General features: G+C 42.2%; 1 long non-coding RNA gene across 1 annotated transcript; it reads right to left on the minus strand.

Moving 5' to 3' along the window:
* Positions 1 to 1,079: 1,079 nt before the first annotated feature.
* LOC136578380 (uncharacterized) lies at positions 1,080 to 7,236 on the minus strand. The gene is made up of 2 exons (XR_010786624.1): positions 6,586 to 7,236; positions 1,080 to 2,297 (listed from the first exon to the last, which is right to left on the minus strand). It is a non-coding gene; the product is annotated as an uncharacterized lncRNA (long non-coding RNA).
* Positions 7,237 to 8,765: the final 1,529 nt, after the last annotated feature.

Raw genomic sequence — 8,765 nt, forward strand, 5'->3', positions numbered from 1 at the left:
TAATTGAGCGCTATGTAATGTATAAAGAAGTGGGCAGAAAGGGTTCAAAAACCCTTTCTGCCTTCTCCTCGGCGGTCCTCGATGACGACCAGTAAAGGAGTGCATCTGCACCCGATGTGCCTGACGATCGGGTGCAGATCCACTCCTGCACTGCAGTGTCGGGCCTGCCCCGACATCGGAGCTGTGGAGGAAAATGATGATGTCGGGGCAGGCCCGACATTGGACTGGAAAGGGTTAAATCAAACCAACTAGAACACCTCGCACACGTCACAGCTGCCGGGGATATGGAGATGGCACAGAGCTGGATGATGGAGATTTGGCCATTAATGATAACGTTATGCTTGCAGAGGGGTTGTTTTCCTTGCTGGAATTTTTCCACTGAATGGCCCACTATTTCTGATGTTTACTATTTGCTTTTTGTCTAAAAGACTGTTTCAAGATCCGTAAGATTTTGAAATCGATATACAACTGTAAAGAAAATCACGTGTTAAACCCTACCCCCCCCTATTGTGTTGTATTTCTATACACATTAAAATAGGATTTTAGAGCTGTTGCAGTGATGAGAATACTCACCTTAGGGTGGCTTCACATCTGTGTTGGAACCTCCGGCTGGAGGTTCCCATGCAGATCTGGCTGAAAATACTGGAAGAAAAAGTGCTGCATGCTGGGTGGAAAGCAGACGAACCTCATTATAGTCAATGGGGTCTGTGCACTGCTCTTCAGTTCCGTCCAGCGACAGGACTGTTCGGCTGTGGGGATTCCCATTTCCTGCTCTCCAACGGAAGGCAGAATCCCTAACGCAGATGTGAAAGTACCCTTAATGTAATATTAGAAATATGTCCCTGTAAAAAAAAGTTGTGTTGTACCAGACTCCTGCCAGTTTGCTTCACTTTGTAAATACCCACCCTAAATGATAAATTCCACACTTACCGCTTGTGGGACACTGCCCCCATGTGACCAGCACAATGCACATTCTCCATACTGTACACATATTCTGTGTATGCACTCTTTATAATATATCATATATACTCAGGAAAGGTCTACAGGCTGCCAAATGTAAGAAAGAAACAACCAACAGATTCGGTTTAAAATTTTCTTTATTTACAACAGTCATCTGGAAAGCTGTAGGTGTCTGAAAGAAGAAAACTTGGTGTATAAGGGTCGTTATCTCATTACCGACATCTGTATTTGTGTACATTTTAATTTAATACTGCACTGCCCGAAAACCTTCGCACTAACCTTTCATAATGCACTAGCAAAAGCCAGTTGTCGTCTGAAAGTGTTCATAGGCCGGTCTCACACCAGCGTGTCGGTACAGCGTATTCTGCATGCCGATCTTGCGTGTGTAATGCGCTGTAGCAATATGTCACAGGAGGACATGATGGCACTCACACGACTTGCGTGAAATATGCGTGCAAGAAAAATCGCAGCCTGTCCTATCTTGGTGTGTATTACATGAACATGCACACTAAGATAGTACATGGTGATGAGCGGCATGCAGCGAGTATGCAGTCATTGTGTACTGACTGTGTGCTGCGTGTGTATATCTTGTAACCTGCACGCTGCCAGATACGCTCGTGTGAGCCCTGCCTTAGGCCTCATGTCCACTAGAAAAATACAATCTGCGCAGAATCTGCTGCAGATTTGCTTTGAATGGTATTTTTTTGCATGCGGATATCCCCACCTATAGATAGCAATGTGGCCGATCTGCGGTAAAATTGAGCATGCTGCGTTTTTTCCCCCCGCGCGTGAAAAACGCAAATCGATTAAAATGCCATCGCGCGGGTGCAAAATTCAATTTAATTGACCACAGATGGCCAATGATTCCCCATGGGCAAAATTGAATGCGGATATCATCCGCAATTCAATTTTGCTAGTGGACATGAGGCCTTAGCCACAGACAAAGTTTAGGTATGTTCTGCCATTTTTCATAGCAAAACAAACCAAAATATCCCCACTGCATCTTATGGTATGAATAGGTCAATGAAATTTTGGCTGCGTTCTATCAGCTGCCCAGAGCTACAAGAACCGTGTAGCCTGCAGCACTAGCCCTGTTTTCCAGATGAAAAATAATGGAAATCTCACATGCTCCTTATAGGCCAAGGCTGCTGTCATACATCGGTGATTTTAGTGTGTGTGTGTGTGCTTCATTTTCTTGTTTCCCAAAAACCCCACAAAACTACGATAACAAACACTTCCAAGTATTTTGCGAAGTACTCTCCTCCATGGTTTGATGACTCCATGTTCAATACTTACAGACACACATTCCCCGGCTGTTCACTCTTCATATGTAAAGCCTGTAACACAGGAGACATGGAAGAAGTTACAATAACAGCAGACGTATGGCACAACGGACTGTACATCTAGTGTAGTTGCTTACAGGCCACCCCAACAACAGTTCAGCTTGGATACACTATAGTTTTTCAGCTGCAGGCTTTGGAGTATTATGAGAGGTTTTCTACTTTGGGGAAACCATGAATCAAACTAGCAAATAAGCTTAACTTCAACCCCTTGATCAAAGCAGGATTCTAGTTACATCCTTAGCAACCTCAACATATATGTATGGCGCATATGTGCAGGATGCCAGCCATGTTATACAGCTGACTGCCGGAATGGAGCTAAATGGGTGGGAGTGAAGTTAACTCCTTAGATGGAATGGTCAAAAGCGACCAAGGCATCTAAGTGTAAAATCTGAAAAATCACCAGGGATCAGTAGACATGTATAAGGGTAATGGGATAATGACCCAGCAGGTGTATGGCACCTATTGGTGATACACCAGATGCAAACAAACAATGAATCCAACCACAAAGGTTATTCCACCAGAAGAATACACCTCCTCCCACCGGGAGAGCTGCAGCCTCCATCCATGAATTCAACACAATGGTCGTATGAAATGCAAGGATATAAAAAGGGAGAAAAATAGGGAGTAGCAGACCTCAAAGGCGATATAATTGGTCAGAAGTGGTTGTTAATTAACTAGTAAACATGCAGCTTACTCAAAAGGGGGAGAAAAACTTATCGCACCCCCGGACGGCTCAGATTCTGTAAATGAAGCTGGAAACTTCAAAATTCACGTGCCGAATCTTTATTAGTCACTCAATGTGTTCTGGGGGAAGCCAAAAAACAAATCCCCTTCCTCAGGAGGACTTCTAGTAATAATGCACAGTGAAAAACTAAATATAGTATACTATATATGACCTCCTGAGCGCCCGTCTGTTTTTCTCCTTTTACATCCAAGACATCTAAGTGGATAGACAGAGGGAGAAGGGTACCTCTGCCACCCGATCGCCCAAGGCACACTCAGTGGGTGTTGTCATGGCACCCGACGGCCTAGTGAAGGTCCCCAGGCTGGCCAATTTAGTACTCCTATGAATCCCTCTAAGACGCAGGGCTTAAAAGAAAAACAGCAAAATAGTGTACAAAAAGTTATAATACACCACCAAATGGAACCAATGAAACTGCAGCTGAACTCACAGAAAAAAAGGCCTCACAGCGCCTCAACAATGGAAAAATAAAAATCATGGGTCTCGGAATACAGTGAGGCAAATTTTTCTTCCTTTCTGTAGAACGAGATCATAAAAATTACATAAATTTGGTAATGTCGTATTCATACTGACTCACAGAATCAAGTTAAAACCTAAAAAACAAATTGCGAAATTGACTGTTTTTCTGTCGCTTCTCATTACTTTTTTCAAGTTTTCCATTTTGCTATACGGTATATTAAATACTTTCATTGTAAAATCAAGCTTATTCCTAACATAACAAGCCCTCATAGGGCTATGCTGATGGAAATATAACAAACACTATGGCCCTTGAAAGGCAAGGATGAAAAACAGACTTCAAAAAGATCAATTGGCTGGGTTGACAAGAACTTAGCAAAATAATTGTTAAGCCAGGCGACTGGATTTGAATTGTGGATTCCACAAGCGATTGATTTGTAGTAATACAAAGTTCAATCAAATAATTGCGTAATCCGCTCACAGAAAATAGAACGTAGTATGTTCTATTTTACCACAGCTATCCGCAAAATAGAGCACATTGTTCTCTATGGTCACGGATATATCCGCAGCCTATATGCAATTAGATTGCGTATGGTCTACGGGTATCTGCATCATCGCTAAGTGACGGCATGGGAAGTATTTTTTAAAAAAAGGGTACTGCGCATGACCACGTGCGCAAATACATGGTCATGTATATTACGCGGCTGTACGCAGGGTCACAGACGGGCTCACAGCTGGAATCCGCTGCGGGCCTCCTATAGCGGATTCCACTTATAGCCGTGTGAGCCCGGCCGAAGATTTGAAGAGATTACATTTCTCAATCCTACCGGCACCCACTTTTGGCCTTTACAATGCTGTTTTTCTAACCCATGATTTAAGGGTGCGGGCAGACGAGCGTAGGCGTATTTACGTTCGCACGAGCGCAACGTATATTCGCCCGAGCGATCGTTTTTCACCGATCACGACCAGAGCTAGAAAGCGTATTTTCGTTTGTTCCTACTTTGCAAACGGTCTTTTCGGCGATTGAATATGCGTTGGCGCGTATTTCGGTCGCATATGTTCCGTTTTTTTTCGAATTGCCGTTTTTACGCGCCGTAAAATCGCCCATGTGAACTAATACATTCGAAACCATTGCCTCAGATGGTCACGTATATACGTTAGGTCGCAAAATCGCGCCGTTTATGCGCTCGTCGGCCCGCACCCTGAAAGTCATAGCTTTATTTTTGCTCTCAAAAGTAGCTATATATGGTTTTTTTTTTATTTCATCATTTTGGGGTACATCTAGTTACAGGAAAAGTGAACCCTTTTGAATTATTAATAAAATGTGGTCCTACTGTTACCAAAGTCATGATTATAAACAATCAGAATCTAACTAAACTAATAGCACAAACCGCTGTGACATTCATGTCTTTATGGCCGGGGTCACATGTCCGTAAGCATAAACCGCTGTGGACCCTGCATATGGCAGTGAAATTCTACTGCGCATGACCCGGTACTCACACACATGCGGATTCCGCAGCAAATATCTGTCTGTGGGCAGGAGCCCAAATTAGAGGGCTGAAAACTAAAAAAAAGAGAATAGCAAGTGTGTATATAAAAACCTATAACAAACTTTATTAAAACACATGTGAAGACACACAAAATTTATAAACTAAAATGAAAAGTGTTCAGACAACACAGGTCAAAGCTCAACACAATCACTATCATAAGCGATCCCTGCACCTCTACCAACCCCTAAAAATGTATTACATACATGTAAGAATTGCATTAGATAAGCAATAAGACAGGAAATCGGAATCCATGGGTGTGCTAGACAAGGACTAATATCAGATGTAACCTGATGAATGCAATGTAGCACTACAGGTACAAGACTAAAGGCCCATTTACACATAACAGTTACCTTCACGGGAGCTGGCAGAGAACATTGTAACCTGCTGGCAGCCGAGAAGAGAACAATGCAATGGTGTGTACAGCTGAGCGTGTGATTAGTCACACGCTGGGCTCTGCAAACAGCTCGTGGAGGCCCTTTTACATGCAAATGAAGATGATAAATTGTTAATGACCATTACCACTTTATGCAAATAGATCGCAAAATCTTTCAGTCCTTTGAAAGATTATCTTTGCCTGTAAATGGGCCTTTGCCCTCCTTAATATAACAGATATTAAAACAAAAGTGCAAGTGAAAAAAGTGTGATTAAATATGGCCTGATTTAAATTGTGTAGTACTACAGGTACAAGAGTAGCCCACCTTAGTGTTGTATGTTTTTGAGGCATTACTTGTACACCTTTTGCAATATTAATGTAGATTTCAACTCCCCGATTTCCTATAGGCTGATGTTATCTAGTGTCAGTCTTGCAGTTTGTATGAGATTTTTAGGGGTTGGTAGAGGTGCAGACTACTTACTATAGTGATTGTGTTCTCCAAACACAGTTTTAATGGTTTTTAAATGAGTGTGTCTGTATATTCATACACTTTTAGTAACATTTGTTATAGCAAGCCTCCTTACTGATATTGGTTGCTGAGGTTTTTATATATAAACTAGCATCTCAAAATTGATTTCAGGTCAGAGCTCCGAGTTGGCCAATCCAAAGTAAATCTTTTTCAACCATTCTTTAGTCAATTTACTTGTATGATTTGGGTCACTGTCCTGTTGTTTCACCCAGTATTTCTTCTGCTTGAGGTCATGGACGGCTGCCCTTATATTCTCCTGTAAAGGTTTTGCTACCACCATAGAATTCATTGTTTACTCCATGATCCCCAGGCATGCAGGCCCTGAGGCAGCAAAGCATCCCCAAGCAGCGACGCTCCCTCCGCTATACTTCTTAGTTGGGCTGGTTTTAGCATTGTACTTTTTCCTCCATAGTTTTGTGCATTTGTGCTAAAAAAGCTCCACTCATCTCATTTGTCTATAGAACATTTTCTCGGTGGTCTCGGACAAACTTCAGAGGGGATGTAATTTTAATTATTTGGACAGCTGCAGCTTCCTTTGTGGTGTTCGTGTTGTTCAGCGTTTTTCTACAAGTGAACACATGAACAAAGGTTTTTGCAGTTTGTTCGATCTCCTGTAGGTCTTTTACTGTTACCTGTGAGTTTTCTTTTTGTTTTAGTATTGCTCGTTGTGCTCTTGGATGCCCACTTCTAAGGAGAGAAACAATCCAGAATTTTCTCCATTTGTGGAAGATTCAGCTGTGAACTGAAGTACTCAGTCGTTAGCATCTTTTGAAAGTTCTTTGCATCGAGGCATGGTTTATACTAATAAATTTTGACAATAACAGATTTGTGATTAACCAGGCCTTGTGCACCTTATTTAATGAGCAATGCGCACGTGCAACCTAAACCTCCAGTCTTATCACTAACTGAAACACTTTCTGCCAGCTAGCTCTTGTAGAGCTCATTAACAGAGCTTCACTTCCTTTTTCTCCCTGTACTGTGGATGTTGTTAATCCTTATGCTCAATAAAAGCCCCCCCCCAAATAGTACAACTGTTTGTGGTATTCGTTTAGATGATTATCAGCATCACAATTCTAGACAGAAACAATTGAGACCACACTTTATTACTAACCAATGCAGACATCTATGCAATTTCAAAGGGCTAGGCAATTTATACCCACAGGTATGAAGGAAAATTCAAGAGTACACGCTTTGGCCGGGAAAGACGTAAGAGTAGTAAGACTAAGGTTTATGGAGTTTCAAAAATCTAGTAAATAAGGGTGATGGAATAATACCTCCACAGTGCCACCTATTGAAAGGCAGCATTCCTTCAAGTCAAAGTCCGACTTTTTATACAAGCCTTGTTACAATGACCGGGAATTACAAGCAAAGCCAGACTCACGCACGCTCCTCTGGGTAATATGCAAATAAGGGAGATGATAAGGGCAAAAACCCTGAAACAGCTGTATGTACATGGAGTCTGGCTTTGCTTGTAATTCCCGGTCATTGTAACAAGGCTTGTATAAAAAGTCTGACTTTGACTTGAAGGAATGCTGCCTTTCAATAGGTGGCACTGTGGAGGATTTATTCCATCTCCCTTACTTGCATATTACCCAGAGGAGCGTGCGTGGCCATTTGAGTCTCCTCACTTAGTTTATAGTTGCTCTCCCTAAGGAGAAAAGAGCGTTTCTCACCCCCAAAAATCTAGTAACATGCCCCCTTCTTCATCCACTGCAGTAAGTTCACCCTCATTTGGTCAGAGTTACTAATCCAAATGTGCCAAATGTATTGTTTTAGATACCTTTCTTATGCCTCACTAGACCATTTTCAAAAGGGTTTAGAGAAGGGGTGTGGCTGTGGGATTAGAGAAAGTGGAGTTGTGAAATCACCCATTTATTAAACAGTTTTGTCAAAAAATACTGGTCTAAAAGTAAACAAACCAAATGGTGTACGGAAGTGGAGAGTCTGACACGCACCCTTGATAAACCTGACACATCTTCTGCCTCCCCTGTCTACATTAGCCCCTTCCCGCTCCAGGGCATAAGTTTATTTCCTGGTAGCAGGCTACCTCCCGCAACAGGGCGTAACCTTGCGTCCTGGGATAATGCGAGATCATGACAGATCTTACGCTATTCGGCAGCGGGAGCCGGCTGTCAGTAATAGCAGGGGTGCATCAGAGATGCGCCCCCCCTCCTGTTAACCCCTTCCCTGCCGTGATCGCTGTTAACCCCTTCTATGCCACGATATAATCGCAGAGCCCGGCTGGTTGCCATGGCAACAGGATGCCACATACCGGCGTCCTGTATTGTCAGAGCCTGTGATCGCTGTATAAGCGATAAGGCATTGCAGGAGAGAAGTTCTGTAATGCCTTATCACAGCGATCATCGGTGCTGTGCTTTAAGTCCCTCAAAGGGACACAAATAGTGTAAAAAAAAAGCCTTCCAAAGAAACGCAATAAAAGTGATCAAAAAAGCTGTATGTGCCCCAAAATGGTACCAATAAAAACTACAGCTCGTTTCGCAAAAATAAGCCCTCACAGAGCTCCGTCCATGGAAAAATAAAAGCTATAGGACTTTGAATGCAGCAATTTAGAAAAAAAAATTATTTCCAAAAAAGGGTTTTTATTGCAGAAAAGTGGCAAAACCTAAAAAAAAAAATATAAGAATTTTGGTATCGTTGTAACCGTACCAACCCGCAGGAAAAAAAATGGATTTTGTCATTTATGCTGCATGATTAACGCTGTAAAAAAAAAAAAAAAGGAGCAAAAATCTATTGCAGAATTGATGCGTTTTCTCTCCCCGTTATCAGAAAAAGAATAATAAAAGTTCTACAA

This window comes from Eleutherodactylus coqui, chromosome 9 (genome assembly GCF_035609145.1).
Source record: "Eleutherodactylus coqui strain aEleCoq1 chromosome 9, aEleCoq1.hap1, whole genome shotgun sequence".
Classification (NCBI taxonomy): domain Eukaryota; kingdom Metazoa; phylum Chordata; class Amphibia; order Anura; family Eleutherodactylidae; genus Eleutherodactylus; species Eleutherodactylus coqui.